At 37.4% G+C, this 20,735-nt stretch overlaps 1 protein-coding gene across 1 annotated transcript in view; it reads left to right on the top strand.

The window, feature by feature from the left end:
* The window catches only part of ADGRL2 (adhesion G protein-coupled receptor L2), a 326,276-nt gene that overhangs the window by 10,133 nt on the left and 295,408 nt on the right, over positions 1–20,735 (top strand). The window contains exon 2 of the mRNA XM_035333937.1: positions 789–848. The gene's annotated coding sequence lies outside the window, so the exon portion shown is untranslated. The remainder of the gene's footprint in view (positions 1–788; positions 849–20,735) is intronic.

The raw sequence follows: 20,735 nt of genomic DNA, 5'->3' as shown, positions 1-20,735 counted from the left end.
AACCCATGTGCTGGTGACCGTTGGCCACTACTTTGAAATTTAAGAGAAATTGAAATATATTTCAGGAGATTTATTTCAACCATAGATATAAAACAATAGGGTCCCACTGGAAGCTGAGAGTCTGCTCCTTTTAAAGGAGCACATGCCACTTCAAGAAATAAAGCATGAAAGGAAGCAGTCATATGCAAATCAAAATAAACCCTCTGCCTTTCTCACTGAATCTATGCTTGGGGAAGAATAGACTATAGGGCAAGAATTCAGACCTGTCTTTCTTCAGTCTCCTAACGCAACTACTTTCTCTCCAGATGAGAAAGAAATTCAGTTTTAATGGTGATGGTAGCAGCCTTACACTGAATGACCTTAATTTTCATGATCAATACAGGCAGGTGGCAACAATGCTCTCTTCAAATAACTAATTGCTTAGGATTAAGAATTGATTGTGGTTTGTTTGTTTGTTTTCTTTTATATATATATATATATATATATATATATATTTTAATAAACCCCTTCCATTACTACATGGGTTTTGGCAGTTCTTCACCTGCTCTCAGATACTAAACATATCTCCTGGATTCACTTTGCTAACCAAGGAAGAAAAGTCCCCCACATCCTTCCTTTTGCCAGATGAAGCTGATTGATTTCTGGACAGCAATGTGATTGAATTTATCATGTTTTGTGATTTGTGGGTTATTTGTTGTTGTTGTTTGTTTTTTAGTGCCCGTAATGCTTTTATTTTGAATCTCCTAATACTTTGTACTCACTTGGTTTTGGTTTTGTTCTTCCTGCAGGTGACAGCACTCCAGAGACATAACTCATCTGATGCTAGGGACAAGGAGACCTAAGCCTGGGTAAGAGACCCATAAGGGACTGGAGGTCCTACTGTGGGAGAATCAGTTTTGATTTCTTGTCAGTCTTTCCATTGTCCTTTCCTTAAAGCGTTTCCAATCAAGTTGGGATGAAAGTAGGTACCTTTAAATTTCATATGTGTATTTATCCACTAGATCAACTTGAATTTCCTCTGTTTCTGGCAATTTTCACCACTGGTGTTCAATGCAATGCCTCCTGTCAACCCTCTGAGCCTGTAAGCTAGTTCAGGACCCAGGCTGAGATCCCAGCGTTCCAGCATGACATGCTGCCACTTAAGCACTTAATTATATGTATGGAGACAAGGGCCCACATTGTGCCCTTTACAAAAGAGTCACAAGGAAAAATAAAGTCCCACTGCCTTGCCAGCTAAAGGGATCTTTGCCAGCACCAGGTGGTGGAAAGCATGAGGCAAGTGAGAGGGGTGACTCCTGGTGCTGCCTGTGCAGCAAGGGTAGCAATTAAAAAAATATTCTGCATTTGAGCGAGGCCAGTAGCATTTGGTGTTTGGTGTCAAGGGACTGAAAAGAGTGTCATGTGAGGTTGAAAAGCCTTGCAGGGGTTCCTAATGAACAATTTTCTGTGTTTCCCATCCTACTTGGAACATTGTACTTAGCTGGCTACTGTGCTGTTGCGTCCAGGTTTAGCCAAGTGGTTATCTTCCCGCTTGCATCTGTTTATTCTGTATTCACCTCTCTGGTTGGATGGGCACAACCAAATATCAATGCAGCTATTGGGATTTTTCAGTCTGATTGAAATAATCTCTCCTGGATTTCTACCAATGGCCTAATTTAATTATCTTGTTTCAAATACCAGTTTAGGGGGAAATGCAGAGGAATGCAAATGTGAAATTCATCCATATGCGTAAATGTATATTGTGTTCATTTTATGTGTTCCATGATGTGTGTTCCCAACTCCTCTTTTCTAGTAATGATGAACAATCTCTGAGTCACTGAGCCAGGCAGGGACAACTGGGCAGTGAGTGAGTTTAGCTGTAAATGTAGACCTTGCAGACTTTATGCAGAAGTTTAATACCTTTTGTGTAAGCTACAGGAGTACTCACTTTCATTTGCACATTAATGACATCATGCTGTAATTTCATTTTACAGATTTTGGGGTTCTCCCATGTTAACAGAAGAAAACATATATTTAAGTTTATTTGGAGATTCAAAGGACATTATATATAAAGTTTGTACTAAGTATGTAAATGTGATAGCTGAAAATTAATTTATAAAATTTGGTATTCTGCATAGGCACTGCTTAGGATGTTGAGGCATCGTGATTTGTACTTCTGTGTCTCTGGTACAAATTTTTAGGAGAATAATAGCTACGTATTTGATGGCATACCTCTACTGGGACTATTTGAAGACATGCTGCAAGCTATCTATATAAGGCACTCTCTAGGAAAGAGATAAGTGCCTATTTTAAAAAAAAAAAAAAAAAAAAAAAAAGTGAATAATCACTGAGGTTAGTCCTTTCCAAGGTTTTGTTATAGGTTATGTGATGAACACTCATCTTTTTCTTTTCTTTGCTAAAACTCTGGAACAAAATATTGTTTGAAACAAGTATCCGTCTTCAGGAAGATGTGTCTATTGTGTGTTTAAGGAGAGATTTACTTTGTATTGCATGAGCTAGGTGCACGAATGGTTTATAAATTCTTATGGTCATTGCAGAGATTCTACCTAATTCTAAGAATTATAACAAATATTGTAAGCAGATAACTGATATCCACAGGGCAGATAATGTGGGCTCCAGCTGCGTTTGTAATAGTTCACTTCTGTGAGTGAACTATGATCTCTATTTAGAAAAAGAACGAGAATATGAAATATGTTGTGTCTCAGTGATTCTTCAGATTTCATTATATTGATCGGAGTAGAAGAAAAAGTCCTTCCAAACAATAGATTTTTTAAACAAATTCCCAGACTCAGTACTTTGCACACTCCATGGAGAGGCTGTATACAATTGTGTCATGCTAGTAAAACAAGATATTGTAATCCCATTGCATTGTCACTAAGATAAAGCATATGATAACTTACTGTTTTAGTTGATCAGCAGGGTGGCCTAGTACAATGAATTCTCTTCTCTGGTTTTAGCTCATCTTCTGATTTCTGAGAGACACAACAAAGAAAAATAATGTAGCAGTGGTCTTCTTGCTTTCACCTTAACATGAATATTGTAAGAGTAGAGTCACTTGAGGGAAAGGACAGTGGTTCTGTGTACCGCATGAGCAGCAATGGCATCAGATGTTTCTCTTGTGTGGAGGTAATTGCATGAGACAATAAAAACATATTAGATATGTAGTCACCTCTAGTTTGTATAGAATTGTTACCATACCTAAAGATCTCTCTTCCTAACTCAGGTCTACTCTAAGGAGTAAACATAAATACTAGTCTTAATATTTTATCTATGGAATATGCCATTCTGGACTATACCTGTCAATTGTTGCAAACATTTCCACAAAAAGAGATAAAGTCTCTGCATCTTATCTAATAAACCTTTTTCTTCTGTCCGAGGAGAGCAGTCAAGCCTCTGTATAATATTGAATATTTTCTCAGGGAAAAAAAAAAAAAAGTCATGGGCTTCTTCTGTACTTCCTACATTTGATTTATTAAGAACAGTTGTCTCCTCTCAGCTTGAGCAATCAGAGAGCAAACACAGGGCACCACCTTCATGTTATCCTGTTCTGCGTGAAAACACTTCCCTGCTACCAGCCAGGGGTTTAGCCCAGGCTGCAGTGGTTAAATTTTTTGATGGAACCCCTTGCTAAAATATTCTCAGTGCATAACTGATAATAGGGAATTAAGCAAGATTATACAGTCTGTTCTCAATGTGCTCTTTTTCCCTGAGGTGCTATGAAAGAAATAATGTGAATTTCACAGGTAAGAAATGTATTCACCCACCTCTTTCTTGCACCCCTGAGGCAGAGCACCGCACAAATCACTGTGCAGAACCCCTCTGAGCCACACTTAGGAGGGCAGGAGTGCTTGTGCTGCAGTCTCAGACTAGGGCCTTGCATCTTCACTGGCAATTCAAATTAAACACCCTAAAGTTTGTGGTGGTTAACACAGGATGGGATTGCTCAGAGAACTTACGTTGCAAATCATAGTGGTATCCTTCAAAGGATTCATGGTACCAGCCTCTTCCCCTCCTTCCATCCTTGAGTAAGCAGCATAGCGTGTCTGCCTCTGGAAAGGGCTTTAAAGATCAACCTCACTGCAGTTCTTTGGAGGCAGGGGGATCTTCTGCCCTTCTGAGGCCACCGAAAAGCGGCAAAACTATATTCCTGAGCCTATAATAGATGCAAATTGTGCAGATGAAGGAGAGAAAGCTCTAACAGCCGTTGAATGCAATCTGTGAACACTACTGTTTCATTTATAGTGATGCTACCTAGGCATTTGCACTTAAAAGGAACAATAAAGAGGTGTCAGAACAATCGCAAGGCTGTAGAATTTAAACAGCGGCAAAGACATTTTGAGCCACGTGAAATGTTGCCTGCAAAAGATCTGCTTTTTCCGTTAGTTTTTGTTTTTACTGAAGGCTGTTCTAGTTCTCCTTGTTTTATGACACCGAATGGTTCATTTGCCTTCAAAGACTCAAGATGCAAAGAAGGAGGGAAACAAGTCAAAACTGCAATGACTAGTGAAAACTGCACAAAGTATGTCACAGCTCTTCTTTCTCTATTTAGTTTTGAAGTAGCTCTGCTGTACAACTAGAAGATGGTTGATTCATAAACTTGCCAGGCAACCTCTAGCAGGTAGCTGTAGAGCTACTGTAATGTTTCGGTGTTTATCTTGCTTACAGGACAAAAGGTCAATCCTCAAATGATGCAGTCTTTGTAGGTATGTGTGTACGATGCTGAGGATCTGAGGGTACTGTTGGTGTTTAGTCTTCTGAGTTTGCCTTAAGTGAGAAAATGCACACTAAAAAATTGAAATATCTAGTAGCTGTCAACCAACAGAAAATTACTGATTAACAAAGAATACAGGGTTTCCATTTAGTGTCCTGTTAAAAGCACAATAAGCTGTGATTGTGAGCATGATTATCTACAAGTGTTGCTACTTATCAGCTGCAAATGTGAAAGCAGTGTGTATCTAGCAAAAATAAGGAAACAAGCATTTATTATTGTTGCATCACAATACATAATGTTCTGGGTGCCCTAATCCTAATAAGAGCAAATTGCTCTTGTGTAGGAATAGTCTAAAAAGGAATATGTAGTTTGCACATACAGTTACAACATTTTTTTTTGAAGGAGTATAGCTGTATGATTGTTAGAGTAGGATTGGCTCTGTAGCTACAGCACATTAAAATGCATTATAGGATCTGTTGTCATTCTGGATCTTCGAAACTTCCTATGGGATACTGTTATCTAATTTTTATTAGTATCATTCATTTGAATGCCATTAGTGTTGAGAGGATCTGATTGAGACTCATTCATTGTAATCTATCTCTGTCCCAAATATCTCAAAGTTTAAATAGACAAGATAAGCAAATAGCAGGTAAATGTCCTGCAGCTGAAGACAATTCCAGTTGCTTAAGTCCTTGTCCTGTATTAATGTTAGTTTGGTTCTTTACACCCTGCAGTAAAACGAGAACATGCTGTTCTTATCTTTCACAAAACTTACAGCATAATTAATGTTAGTAAAATGCTCTAAGAGCCTTCTAATTGATATATATTAGAAGTTCAAAGTGATAGTGTTTTTCATGTAATATGGATTTGAACTATGTGAGTGTTTTGAATCAGTAGCTTTTAGTGAGAAATGTATTTCCCAGGGAAAAGAGGTGGATGGAGCAAGTGTGTTTGTTTTAATAGTTCTGTCTGCATGTGTGTCTGTACATGTGAGTGAACAAGAGATCATGCAGGGCAAAACGTACCATAAATGCTGTAAAGTCTCATACGATTGTGTCAAGCAGTAAACCCAAATGAACTTGCAAAGTCATGCACTACTTCAATTTTGGAAAGGAAAAGCTGGCTTTGAAGCCAACTAAATCAATCCCTAGTTCAAATTAAATTTGGAGTATCCTGTGAAGCTCCAATACACAACTCCAATAACAATCAGCACTTAAGGTGCAGGCAAATAATGTTTCATTTAAAAGAAATTGAATGAGGATTACTGACGGAGAATGGTTTTGGTGATGTTTTGTCATTAAAGTCAAATTGTAGCATTATTGTCTTAATCCCATATGTCTCAATCATCTCTCACTCCTTCTGTCTCTGTAATGCACAAAAAGCCTCGTGCATGGTTGGTCTTGTGTCTTCATCTCATTAAAACCTTGCCATGCAAATGTATCCTAAGTGTTGCCTGAAGACTTCTGTCTCATGCAAAATTTAGTTTAAACTCTACTGGCATCAAATCATTTGTTATGCACAAACCTTCTGTTTGGTTTGCTGACATTCCTTCTTAGCTGGCTCTCATGGTGATTCATTATCTTGTGATATAGATTTCCAAGTATCATCTTTGTATTGATTTTTATATCTTTAATAACCACTCCACAGAAGATGGCTCCACTTGGTGTCATTGATCGCATCAAAAATTCAAGGCTTACAGAAATACTAGAGGGCTAATTGGTAGCAGAACATTTCAGACTTAATCTTAATGCAGTCTTAATCTTCTGCACTAACCTTACTTGAAGATTTCCTTATTGAGGCTAAAGGGAAACTAGTGAATAACTGGAAATTACCTGGTGAGAGCAGGTAAGACTGTGAGGATTGTAAATGTGGAAAACTGAGATAACAAAGATTAGATTTTAAAAACAACTTTATTTTTTCTTTTCCCTTCTTCACAAGTATCTTCCTAACAAGAGGGAGTGCATAATTCTCCTAGCTGTGTGGAAATATAGGTTTACTGCATTACATACTGTGCAGTGAGCCAAATGTGATTGAATTTCTGACTTCATTTAAATAAAACAATTATCTGACAAGTTCAAAAGTGTGTGTTGTAGGTTTCACCCTTTTAAAAAAGGAGTGATCAAAGACAGGTAATTTTCATCTTTAATTTCCTATGTTAAAATTAAGGTCTCTGCATGTACACTTAACGACAGTCAGGTTTTGGCTAGGTGTGAATTTAGAATTTTGTGAAGGTGGGCCAGAACAGCAATCTGGAAATCCTTCAGCCTGTTTAATTTGCTCTAATTTGTTGTTTAAAGCTTCTGTCTCTTGTTACGGTCTTTCAGCAACATGATCTGTTGATGACAAGGAGGTGTTATGTGTATCCATATTTTTTCATGACTGCATTTGTGACACTCTTTCACTAAGTTATTTTCCAGGATTTTGTGCTGCTGAGTTATATTCTAAAACTGGAAAAAAAAAAAAAAATGGAAATAAACACACTGAGATACAAGGGATGGGTTGTGTAGAAAATCCAGTGATAGACGAAGAACGTGCAGAGACAGCAACACATTTAAACTATGAAAGATAATTTCTCAAAAAAGCTGCCCATGTAAATTATTAAAAAGCTGTTTAAAAAAAAAAAAAGTGTCTCCCAACAGCCACATGGTCTGTGGATTAAACATAGCAAGGCAGATTGTCCAGCTAGTACTAAGAGTATTAATCAAGGCTACTCAATCACTTTTTGCCAGTAAAAGGCATTGAGACAGCACCAGGTCTGCTAGTTCAGTCAGGCGCTGCATGCCATCTGTGCAATGGGAACTGCCTGGTATGCTTCCTGAAAGATTAGAAGAACAGTTAGAAACATGGGATCTCCCATAGGAATGTAAGAGACATCATACGTCTGGGACTTCACTGGGAATAGGAATAAAATGGATTAATGGAGTGGGTTGGAATAATCATGGTCACTTTTAGAAAAAAAATTCTGGGTATATCTTTGTCCATATGCACTCTGTGGTAAGCAGACCTCTTTGCACCAGACCTTATCAAATCTGTCAGTTTAGCACTAGTTTCTTTATGAACAACCTAAATTTGGAGCTGGCTGTAAGAAACTCACATTATTCTCACAAAGCCCAGTCGAAAACACATTACACGGTTAATGCATCCATACACCCCTCATGCCTTTATGTTGCTGTTGTCACTCTCAGGCTGATAGGAAATTGTCCACATCAACCAAATCTTCTCAAACAGGCATCTAATAGTTCTTTTCATTTCAGTTTTGTACTGTGTTCGTTGCTATTACTTGACTGAGGAATGTATTCATGGGAGTAAAACAAGCAGTCGAGGAAATGCTAGTGCGTTATTTCCAGGGAGAAGGCCAGAAAACTAAACAGTCTGTGCACTGCTTGTTCACAGAGGTGAACAGTGACTCCCAGTTTTGTCCAACCCTTCAGAACAACTCAAATGAATAATTATGAACTTATTCCTTAGCCATCAGCATTGCTGATGGGATTTATGGTTTGGCCCAGGATTAAGATAGGTTATTCAATGAGGGACAATGGTAAAGGTGGAATGTGGTCTAAAACTACTGACTTCCAGCCTTGTATTTTCCTTTTCCTTTGTTGAGAATTGGCTTTGACTTAAAAAAGTATATACATTCAGTGATATTTAATGTCAACATGATATACCAGATACTTGCACCATCTACCAATCATCAAACAGAAAGATGCAACATATTGACAGAATTTAAACAGTGGAATACTTGTACCTGATTTCAAATATAAACACAGGGAAACATCTCTTTGCCCCCTGCAGCAATGTAATAGAAAAGGCTCTGAAAAGAAGCGCCAGAGCAAACATGATCCAGATGTCTATCTCTGCTTTTCTGTCCTCTTACAACTTTGCAATTTTTTTGTCTAGCTATATTATTAATTTTTCAAGGATGGAGAGAAAATTATCCAAAAAGCTACTTCTGATTCCAGGAAAAAAAAAAAAAAAAAAAAAAAAAAGCAAACCCTGGAAAGTAAAAGCTGAAGAGATGACTACTTTGCTTTCATTTCTACCCAAAACGTTTTTTATTCCATTCATTGTTTTGATTTCAGAATGCTTCAGGTTTTAAGAGAAAAGCCCTGTGTTTTTCTGTGTTAGTTACATGCTATGAGAAAAAGGAAGAAATTTGAAGTAGTACTTAGTTTTTTAGTAAGTATCATTCTTTAGATATATCCCTCACTTTGTCCACCTGCCAATGTTCATAGTTCACGGCAAGTAGCTGTGAGGCCTGGTTGTGCTGCAGGACATAAGAGTAATTCCCGTTGATTTCAATGGGTATTACATGCATCCTGCAGCGGGGGAGTAGGACCCTCAAGTTTCACTGAATAGCAAATAGTCATGTAAAATCCACAGGTCCTATTCTTTCACTGCAGGATATGTTGAAGTCAATGGGAGTTACTGGTTAGATGCTGTGATGGGAAAAACTTATCCTTATAAGATAAAGCTGTCCATTCATTGTTACATTTAGATGATTTTTTTCAAAGATCACAGTAGTCTCACTTTTTCTGTAGAGAATATATTAGCTTCTGACCTTCTTCTTTATTCCATTTCATCATTTAAAAACAAACAAACAAAAAAACTATTCCCAAAGAATGCATGTACAAAGCAAAAGGTAATGGAAGAAATGGGAGAAAACTGAATTTATGAAATCACTATGATTTTAGCACAGATGACAAGCAACCCTTTGTAAATGACTGAAATGTGGTTATTCACTGGAAGGGCGCTCATGCTGGGTGTCTCATCCCAAATATCCAGCATTAATGCTACTGATCTAAAGTGATCTAAATAAGGAAATAGAAGTTGGAAAATAGATACAGAATTTGGAATCTGTGTCTTAAACTTTTTCTTATGGCTTGGCTTTGGAGGCTGAGTTCTCATCAAATCAAACTTTGCACCCAAAGCAGATCTCCTCCTTCATTAACATGTTATAACATGAGCTGAAGGAAAGGGTTTCTTTCCCTCCCCCTGCCTTCTCCAACTTCTCCACCCCCGAGTGCTCCTTGCTAGTTTAAAAGCAGAAAAGAACTTAAGAAATCTGGGCAGTCTATCAGTTTGCTATGGTTCATTTTAGCTAATCCAGACATCCAGCACAGCAGGGGGAAAACTGCTGTATCTAGTGAAACAAGAGCATGAATAATTAAAACTCTGTTATTAATGAACTTCCAGTCGTTATGTAAATGAAACTGATTTCAAGTCTAATTTGTCAGCCTGAATTCTTTTTCTGTTCTCCTTTTGTCTAGGACAAGAACTCATCATAATGGACTTGATAATAAAACACTGGCAGACATGCTGTGTGCAGTGCCCATCTGAGTTAGAGCTTTTAGCATGGTTAATTGATACAGTTACTGCGGGATAAGTCTATAAGGCATTTTGCATGGCTTTAAGTTTTACAAGCTTCTCCCCCCCCCCCAGCTCTTTTGACAGTACCAGCTATTCTTTGCACATTCCTCATTACCGTTTACCTTTACATGAGGGGTAGCTTGTAATTACTGGCTGGTAAATAGTTTCCTTCGTATTTCGTGTGTTGTTCAAAGACAGCAGAGTTCAGAAAGGTCTGTGGGAAGGGAAGTCTGTAGTTATCAAACAATGGCAAACAGTCACCAGGAGAAAAAGCTTGTCAAAGCACAAGGCTACCAAACACTTGGTCCTCACCCCATTGTCTTGGATCAGGTGTCAGTCATCAGCCCACTGCATTTAGTTTGCTATGAAATAACCTGGACTGAAGTTATGCAGAAAGGACAGGCACTCTAGAGAAGGGGGAGACTGGGATCCAAAGAAAACACTGAATTTTAACTTTCTTGCTTTCAACCAGAACAGGCAGCATCCTTTGAAATAGTGCATGTTCTGTATTGATCACTAGATAGCAGAATTTATTGTGAAGTTGTTAGGGCTGAAGAAATATCCCCAAAATTTAATCTTCAAATCATGATTATTATTTTTTTAATTCTCTCATTGCATGCCCTATCATTTTCACCATTTTTTCCCCCTTTTTTTTTTTCTCCTTCTTGTCAATATATTCAGTATATTCTAGTCTATTAGTTTGATTTTATGTTATCAGGATCAAGTATCTCTACAGGAAAAGGATGCCTGTGAAAACGATACCTTGCTTCAGGAAATAAGTAAGGAGGGGAAAGTTTTTTGTTTTTTGTTTTTTTTTTTTTTTTTTTTTTTTCCCCAAATGTTTTATGTTAGGTGTTAGCAGGATTTTTAAAAAGTTGTTGTTAACTGGAATTATTTTGAAATAAAGCATTTGCCCTGACGTCATAATTGTATGTTTTATGAGTGCTAATGCACAGAGGCTGGCAATAAACCACTGCCATGTGCTGAAGGGGACAGAAGGATCCCTCCAGCTCCCCGTCCATGGCCCAGCTTGCTGCGTTCACCCTCTGAGCCCTCTGGAGCTTATGAGGGTTAATGCCCAGCAAAACTCTGGCCTGCCTGGAAGAGCACCAGGGACAAAAAAGGCTGGGCACTGACCTCAGGCTTTGCTTCGGGTGGCTGCTGGGGACATTTCAGCTCTCTTACATCTGATACTTCCCCGAGCAAATTGTAAGAGACAGACAGGGAATATCATGCAGTTTCTGGCAAAGGAGAAAGAAGTTTTAAAAGCAGCTCCTTTCTCTCACACCTTGAGCTGGGAACTACATTGTCAGAGAAGTGAAGTGTACTCGGAATGCTTTAAAACTGACCTGGGAATATTACTGGTTGAGAATATCTCTGAGATGTATATTTGGAGGATGACTTTTAATATCTGCTGGCCTGACTTGATTATTTTTACAATAGTAAATCTTAAAGTAAATAAGATGCTTGCTGAAGCTTTAGAACATTCTTGCAACATAAACATAATGTAAAATCTAATTTAGTTCTAAGGCTAGAGAAGGAAGAAGAAGGGGCAAGGAAAAGAGGTTCCATGTTTCAGGAAAGCAAGCTTCCTATTACACAAAGCAGGTGTTTATAGAATGCTTCATTTTCATTCAGTGTAGCTAATATCCCAGTTTATGTTGTTTGGAGTAATAACAGTGTAACACAGAGCCCTAGCAAAGATTTGCAGGTTTCCTTTAGGTCAGTAACAGTTGCTATAAACACGTTGGGCTATTTTTTTATTATTATTCTACTCCATCTACATCCAGAAAATGGGGGGCGGGGGGGCCGCCCCCACGAGAAAGATAACAGTTTTACAGTTTAGGCTTTTCTTTTTGTCACAGTTAAACTAAATATACACAGGTGGCTAGGTGGCACTGTGGATTAATGTACTTCTGAATTAATGTGCCTAGAGTGGCTTGTATCACAAAGTGAGCAAATCTTGTGCAAGCTTGCTTCCCCTCCTGATTCACTGTTTACCACTTATGCAGTTGTGTATGAGTTGTATCATTATTTGTATTAAAATCTTAAGTCCAAATGAATGAGCACTGTAGGTCATGCAAAGAAGTAAATTGATGAACCTGTGTTTTGGAGCTGTATAATGCTTTGCAGTCCCTGTGCTGAAGTTAGTTCTTTTTTTAAACTGTAACAAAGAAAAAAAAAAAAAAAAAAATCTAAACTGTAAAAACTGAAGAAGAAAAAGAAAAAAAAGACTTCAGTTGTTGGACACAGACTGAGTAAATAACTAAATAACACAAGCGCTTCTCCAGCATGGAGAAGCACTCAGAGCCCTACAGGAGCACTCCAAGGCTGGGAGCTGCAGGTTCCTGTTGAAGCAAGAAATGTTCAGATTTAGAGGCTGTAACCCTGCTGAAAGCCAGCCCCTCCAACAGGCACACACTGCACAAAGCTGTGTACAAATTACGTCTCTTTACAAACAGTTTCTTAATGTAAATATTATAGTTTTTTTCAGGGGTGGTCCTTTTACTGCAGTAATCAGTAACCATAGCTAAAACAGCAGCTTGCTAGAAGTTCCTGATTGCAGTAGTGTCTAACTAAAGCCAGATGGAACTCCCTTATCTAAGGAGATGTTTCACCCATTTAAACTACTTTGCGCCTCTCAGAAATAGAAAAACTCGTATAACCAATAGAAATCAATTATTGCACATTCTCAGCATCCTCTAGTCAACTCCAGAGGTAATAATCACTATAGGGATTTCTAAAAGGTAATTACTGTATATTGCTTAATTATAGTTTATTAAGATCAAACATACTTAAGTATTTAGTTGATGTAACAGGAAAACACAGTCTGTGTTTATAGTTTTAAATGCAAACAGTGCAATCTGCACTGAGGCTTTAAAAAAAAGTGTTTTTTTTTTTTTTTTTTTTTTTTTTTTTTTTTTTTTTTTTTAGGATACAGCAGTTTAGATGTCAGGAGTACTGAATTAGCCATCTTCCCCTTTGTAATATAAAATACAGTTTTTGTGACCTGAGGCAACAGTGCTTTATGGTGCATGATATGTACTCATCTACTTCTTTCTAGTAAAGTTGAATGTTGTAATATTCAACGTTCAATAGAGGAGAACTGGCAAGGTACAGAATGTTAACTGCAAGGTGTTCTTTCATGTGTACTGCTGGTCAAAGATGTGTACTGTTAGTTAACGAAACATCTTTGTGAAGAATTAAGTGCCTGTAAAAAGCAAACTGATTAAGAAAGAAGTACCTACCATCTGACTAGATCTATTTTCCTTAAACTGAAAATGAAAGCTGCTATTTCTGCTAAAGGCCTTTGTAGCTAAGAGATTTCACAACAGTTCAGTTAAAGCCTAGCTAATGAATATAAGTTACTTTGGTGAGTTTTAGCTGACTTTGAAATTAAAGTCTGAAAGCGTTAGATGCTGCTAGCAGAGCTAGACTATAGCAAAATGGACTTAATAAACTCCATTGTGCAGTTAGATCCCTAGTGAGATTTGCCTTCCATCCATGACCAATTGGTATTATTTTTTTGGTGACTGGTACTTTTGTCTGTGAGACTGGGATTTCTGGGAGTGATTAGCACTTTTCAGCAGTGATTGACAGGTTGTAGCAGCAATGAGACAATAGGAGGAATCATTAGGAATTCAAATGCAGAGTTTTGTTTGCATGCTTTAGGACTGATTTGAGCAGAATAAAATCTAGATATTAGGGCAGAAATCAGCTATTATTTTGTTAGTTTTTATAAAATACAAAAAAAAAAAAAAAAGGAAGAAAAAGAAAATATGTACAAAGCAAAACTGGCAAAGAGGATAGTCAGTAAGATCACATTGTTGTTGAGCAGGATTCTCCTGCTCCATCGGTTGTCATTTTTTCCTGGGGTGTCCTCCCTGAGTTTGTTTTTTTTTGTGTGAGTTTTAAGCATATGTCAGAAATAACAAAATGCTGCTTTACATCTTTTAGAGTTTGTAGTTGAAATATGTTCCTCATACTGAAGGAAAAAAGAAAAAGAAAAAAACACATGTAAGACAGCAAAATATAGTATCATTTTGCAGAGGAAATGCATATATTGGTGTTGTGGTGAGGCTTGATAAAACTGTCTCCGTTGCATCTAAACAAGAGACCGCAGGGAAATAATTATAGTGACTGATTCCGAGCATTGACCAGCAATTGATAATTGGCCATAAATAATTAGGAAATAATGCCGTGTCAGTGGTGTAAATTATGTAAATGTAGTAGCTGTGTCCCTAGATACTGATTCTGAGTGCCTTATAAGCGTTTTTTTTTTTAAAATTCAGATTATAAATTTAATATACTGTACATGACAATTAATCTTGTTTGGCATCAAAGCTACCAAGATAATACAGAATTATACAAGCCTAATCAAAGAGGGAAAAATCAGATGAACATCATTATTTTGGAGAGCTGGCTTAATGGGAGTTGACATTTTCAAAAGAGCATGGATTCTTTCTTTCCTTTTTTTTTGAAAAAAAAAAAATCTGAACTGGGTTTCTGAAGCAGTAGGCTAACAGAACAAAACACTGACTGAAATCACAAATGTGAAAGTGCAGTTTGTATCTTAAAAGGTGCTAAATATTTAAAGTAAGATCTTGTTCAACCAATAATGTTTACATAAAACAGTCCTGGTTCTGGATTCTTATACAGAAATTGTGTGCTCTTTAAGGCAAGGGCTGTATTTTTGGCATATGAACTTCTGAAGTTTTCATCATTTTTTTCTGTTGATATCAACAGAGGTCTGTAACAGCAGGTTGTTTTTTTTTTTTTTTTTTTTTTTTTTTTTTAATCTTAATAAGGTCCTATTATAATCAAAAAATTAGTTAGCATAAACTGCACATAAATTTGTAAAGGCTACCAAGAATATATTTTAAAGAACAACAGGAAAGGCTTTTGTGAATGCTTCAGGTTTATGCAGTTTGGATTTATTTATTTTTTTTCTGGCATATGTGCTGAAAGGTGTTCCAGAATTACTCAGCTATTGATGGAATTTACTTCTGGTGATATTTTATCACACAAACACACATGATGTTCATAAGATTACCCTTTTACTACAAACAGCATACAAAATGCCTGATATTTCATTAATAAGAAACAGGTATTGTCATAAAATCAGTTAGTTCCTGGATGGCAATGCAGTGTAATTTGAAAGAGCTTGTAAAAGTGCCAGATCAGGCGTTGGGATGCCAAGCTGCTGAACCCAAATGTATCTGGCTGTAGCACAGCACACAAACACACAGAGCAGAGGTGCTGCAGTGTGGTGCATCTGCATCAGTGTGAGACTGGTTTCAACTCTCTCCTCCTTCCTTCCGATTTCCATTCTTATTAACTGGATTTTGGCACCCAGAATAAACAGAACCTTTGAATTTGCTCTTAATATTCAGCATGTATTTGTCTCCCACTGAAGGCAGCAACATGCATTAAGGGCTTTGCTGATTCAGGACTCAGAGGGATGCAGTGACACCAACATTTGCACAGTAAGGATAGCAAGACTTTGGATAAACAGATAAGGCAGGAGGCGGCAGGGGGATGTGAGGTGGAGGGAATAGCTAGAAAGACACATTTTTGAAAATGCTGCAGTTACCGGCCGGTGTCCTGCCAGCCCAGCTTGGAGCACCTGCTGTTGCTGTGTGAGCAGCAGCTCCTGCTGCTTCGAGAAGTGAAACCGCCCTGCCTGTACTTGCCTGGCAGCACTGCTAAACATTTCTGCTTTCAGTCCAATTAGAACAAGATACTTGCCAAAAAAAAAAAAAAAAAAAAAAAAAAAAGCCGTCACTTCAACATCAACATTATTTAAAAAGAACAAAAAAAGCACCAAACTCGCCTGCCAGCTCAAGCCTCCCCCCAACCTTTCCTTTTACTGAAGAACAATTCTGAACTCAGACCTATTCTAAGGATTTTTTTTCTTTTAATTTCAGTGCATTTCCTCATTTTTCTTGTGTGTACTCTTATTCATACCTCTCATTAAGAAATAGCTTTTTCTTATTTCTCTTTTTTTTTTTTTTTTTTCTTATGGGAATTACTTTTTCTGAAAAAAAAAAAAAAAAAAAATGACTGCTCCTTCTGCAATAGGGTTCAAATATTCAGATATCCTAAGACTAACTACATAAAAGATATCAGCATGATATAAACTAAGGTAATTTTTAAATAACCCCAAGATATAGTGGACATATGGCATGTGATAAAACATGTAACCTAACCATATAGATATTTGGATTCACACCGCCTTTCTCTGGCTCTGACAGTGCTCTGTATGGGGAGATAAGGGCAGACTTATAAGGCTATGATTCAGTAGAGGCTATTTCGACAAGTTTCCACTCTGAGATTCTGTTCATCAACCTCCAATTAGCACTTCATCGCTTTCAGCTTTGTGTCACCCAGCTGGCTGGAGGAAGATGACACCTCCAACTTGAACTGGGCTTTTTTCCATTTTCTTGGAGCTCATCAAGACATGTGGTGCTTTCTTAAAGTGCAGCTGGTGCTGGCACTTTCATTGTAAATTTAAATCACTGTGTTTGGAAAAAGGTGATAAGAACAGTTTGTTTCATGTCCCTGGTGTTTAGCCTGAGGCAATTCCCAGCAAATATATTCAAGGCTCCTTCTGGTTTGATCTGCTATACTTTTTATTATTATTATTAATAACAATAGTAGAAAATATGCACCTAAAAGAATACCCTGCTCAGTGTATGAATTTGTTCCCACAGTCACTGAAGTTTTAAAGAAAACAAAAACAGCTTAAACTTCAGTTTAGATAAATAGCAAAAATATGAACTTTGTCTCTGTAGTCTCTGTTTATGTTTGTAGAAGGGGGGAGTCAGTTTTTTGCAAAGTTTTTTTCTTTCATCAAAACTTAAATACTATGGAGAAAAAGATACTTCATTTTTCTCAATTTTACATTCCACTCTATTGCTCATGTTATAAAGCATACCTAGAGTTTATTATACATTTATTCTGCCTGTACAGTTGGTGTATTACTTATGAAGCAATGCAAATGAACAGTGGTTTGTAATTATATTTCATATTCCCAAAGAATCCCAAAGTACTTACATTTATAGGAACATGTCTACAAAGACAGCTTCCAACACTTTTAATTGTTCATTATACTCTATTCTTATGTGCTTATTTGTGTCCATCCATATTGTCAAGATCTGAAGGTAGACTGATTAATTGCTATGTTTTCCTCATTTAAATTTTTTTTGTGCCAAAATGAGCGCAGTATTAATAAAATGGATTAACAAGTTGCATTGACTTTTTTACTCTCATAATTCCCACATTGCTATGTAAAGCTTTCTTCTGAATGTGTACCCCAGGTTCACAATGAAGAACACAGAATCAACCAAACTACAGAGATTCCATCTCAAGAGAGCAGCTATTGTATTTACCTAGGAAAAATTGGACACTTTTCAAAACCCACAATTAAAAAAAAAAAAAAAAAAAAGTAAAAAAAGTTTATTTTTGCTATAGAGTAGAAATAAAAAATCATGGTTGTTACTCTTTTTTTATTTTCTTGCAATATTTTTATAATTCATATCAGACACCAACATAACCTTTAGAAATAAAACTCAGATTAACAAAACTTCTACCAAATTTTTACTGAGCTTTCCTAATCTGCTGGTGTGCGTTTTAATGCTGTTTAAGATGTAGGTCACAAGATCTGCTGCACCACAATAAATAGCACTAAAGGGCTAAGAGCATTTTGTACAATGAACTTACAGAATAAGCACAGGACTGTGCTTCTCTTCCTCTGGTGAGGCAGAAATGAACGTATACATTTGAAGAATTTAGCTAGATCCAACTTTTAAAAATGGAGGCAACGTGTTGGCTTAGATCTAATTTTACATTCTGACTAATAGTTCTGGTGTAAATTGCCATATTTTCATTGCTATAGAAATTAAACTCTGATTTCTGTATGTATGGAGAAACGAAACATATGTAGATAATGGCACAATCCTGTTATTTATGATATTTCATCTTTCTATAAATATAGATGTGCAGTGATTATCAATAGAGCTGCTCATTAAAATTCAGACTTAGATACAAAATGATGCCGTTTTGTCTTAATATTTGAAAACCTAAAAATATCTCTAGCTCTCTGAAAATCTGTATTTTAGCATTTGCATTCAGTAGCTTATTGCAGTAGGAAATATTTCAAACAGAAGAAACAAATTGTCCTATCAAAGTACTCTAATGATTCAGAAGACCATTTTTTTTTCCAGCAAACTAAATAGTGAGAGAGGAGTTTAATGAAAGACATAGTGCCGTTTTCCCACTGAAGGTGGGAAATAACTGATTATTTCACTGGGTTTTTGAAAATCAGCCTTGTTAGGAATAAGATCAAGCTCAATTGCAGCCTTGCAGAATTTATGTCCCCTTTACTGCATCCCTTATACAAATGGTTTTACATTGTGAAAGGTTTCCTTTAATGATTGTTTGCTGCTCTGACAAACTAGCTAATTGTCCACTACCCTATTCATCTTAATTCAGACTCATTACCCTTCATTTTTCCTCCCTACTCTTCAGCAGCTATTGCTAGGGCCTCACACTTTTATCATATCCAGCAACGTAAAACGATTTTGTTGTAGTGCCACAGGGAGCTTCCTTGTGCCGGCTGCCAAGTAGATATCAAGTAAATGTACTATCTCTGTTGCACGTACTTTAAAAGCTCTTTCTGGAGCTTTCACTGCTACCTTTCCACCCTAATACCCAAATTCCCACTTGGCAGTTTCTTCTGTCTTGTTGCTGACCGTGTATGGGCCAAGGTATATCCTGGAGGGACGCCTGTGACACACGGTGAGGGGATTTTGACTTTGAGCCCTTGGCTTCTGCCTTCCGCATGATGCCACATGCCAGGCATAGCTGCCATAGTACCTGTAGGCACGGGACACAGGGGAAGCCCCTGATCAGGCAGCTGAGTGCGTGAATCACATCCACTGTGTGGGACTCGACAGGGCTGTCTCTCCTTTGCTTCCATCTTGTCTTGGTGTTGTGCCATTGGTAAAAAGCTGTAGATGTCAATTCTGTGAGTTTCTGCCCAATTTCCAAATGCAAGATTAGTTAGATTCATCGTGCTCTCTGAATTGGTGCTACTTTTACATCTCCCAGCAGCTTTCAGAACAAAGGTATTTTGTAACCCTTGTGGCTGTAGGAACAGTTCTGTGAATGAGATTTGCCTGCTGTTACCATGTGTTTTGACTTTCCCTGTGTAGTGCACAGCAGTCAGCCTTTCTGAGCATGGCTAATACATAGGATTGGATGGAGAGGTCTGCGTGCATTGACAATTGTTGATAAATGAGGATCTTCTTATTAAGTGGGGATAAGACTTTTCCTGGTGAGGGCCCAATTCTCTGCATAAAGACAGAGAAGAAAGGGATGGTAACATGGGCTGTTGGTTAGTTGCTAGGCACTTGATTCATCCTTAGACCTCAAGGACTCAGTATGGAGAACAACTGAGATAAATAATTTGTGTTGGCTGTGTCATCTCTTGCTTTTGCCAAAAAGTGTCAGTTTCTCAGTGCATAATAATAGCACTGATGGGAATTATTACATTCTAGTATGTTTGTTACAAGGTATCCATGTGTCTATACATAAAGGTGTTTTGAATGGAAAAGACAATGTTTGTGAAAATATTTGCATGAGCCAAACCCCATCAGATAAACAGATACTTTTTTTTTTTTTCAATGTAATTCCACATTGCAATGATAACCCAGCAATAAAACCAATATAAGTACAGATATAAAGGTATGAAACAACATATTGTCAGAAGCAATAAAAAAGATTTAGCAATGTGTAAACAGGATAGATCAGCAAGAGGCCAAGCATGGCAGTGGTTTATTATACGCACCTACCTACTGAAAGCCATACTGAGCAGAATATAAAAGAGAAAACTGTTAAATTTGTGATGGCTGTTTTTATTATTCTGCTCTTTAAGAGGGTTCTAATTTGGAATTTGCATTCCATAGGAGTTAGGGTGTTTTGCGAGTCTGATTTTAAGAGCATTTAGCATTTATGTAACTCTTAATTCATCAATGTACAAACATGAGCTTTAAACTGTAAAAGTGGCTCAGATGAAATACATGAAGGTATGCTGCTGTGCTCTAGGTTAGTACAGCACTAAACAAGAAATGGGCATGGAGATATGTCCCTTGTCCCCCTGTGCGAGAGCCAGCTTTGGTATAGCTATGTGCAGCTGCTGTTCACTGTTCTGTATTGGCAGCACAAACCTCCCTAAAGCCATTGCAGAGATGTGGGACGACAGTAAGACAATTGCTGCTTTTGCTCTCTTTCTTGTAGCAAAGCAAGCTTAGTAGTCAGAAAAAGAAAAGATCACTGACTGCATGCTTTCCTGAAGCTCTTTCTCAGCGTGCATTTGCTCAGAGCCCTAGAATGCAATCTTACCAGTTCTGGCATTAGCAAAAGAAGGTGACACATTTATGCATTATGAGATTGGCTTAAAAATCATGAATTAAAGAACCCGAGAAAAAATGTTGGTGTTCCTTTCTTATTATTATTTGCTTTCATTCTTCATGAACTTTTAGGATATAGCAGGTTCATATTTTCAAGCTTTTTCTGGGCTCATATATTCAGAAGCTGGGGCTCTGAAAAATAGTATTGTGAAATCTCAGTGCCAGAGTCATTAACGCACTCTGCA

Source organism: Oxyura jamaicensis, chromosome 8 (assembly GCF_011077185.1).
Source record: "Oxyura jamaicensis isolate SHBP4307 breed ruddy duck chromosome 8, BPBGC_Ojam_1.0, whole genome shotgun sequence".
Lineage (NCBI taxonomy): Eukaryota > Metazoa > Chordata > Aves > Anseriformes > Anatidae > Oxyura > Oxyura jamaicensis.
Note: the sequence above shows the minus strand (reverse complement) of the source record. Positions and strands in the feature narration are given on the sequence as shown.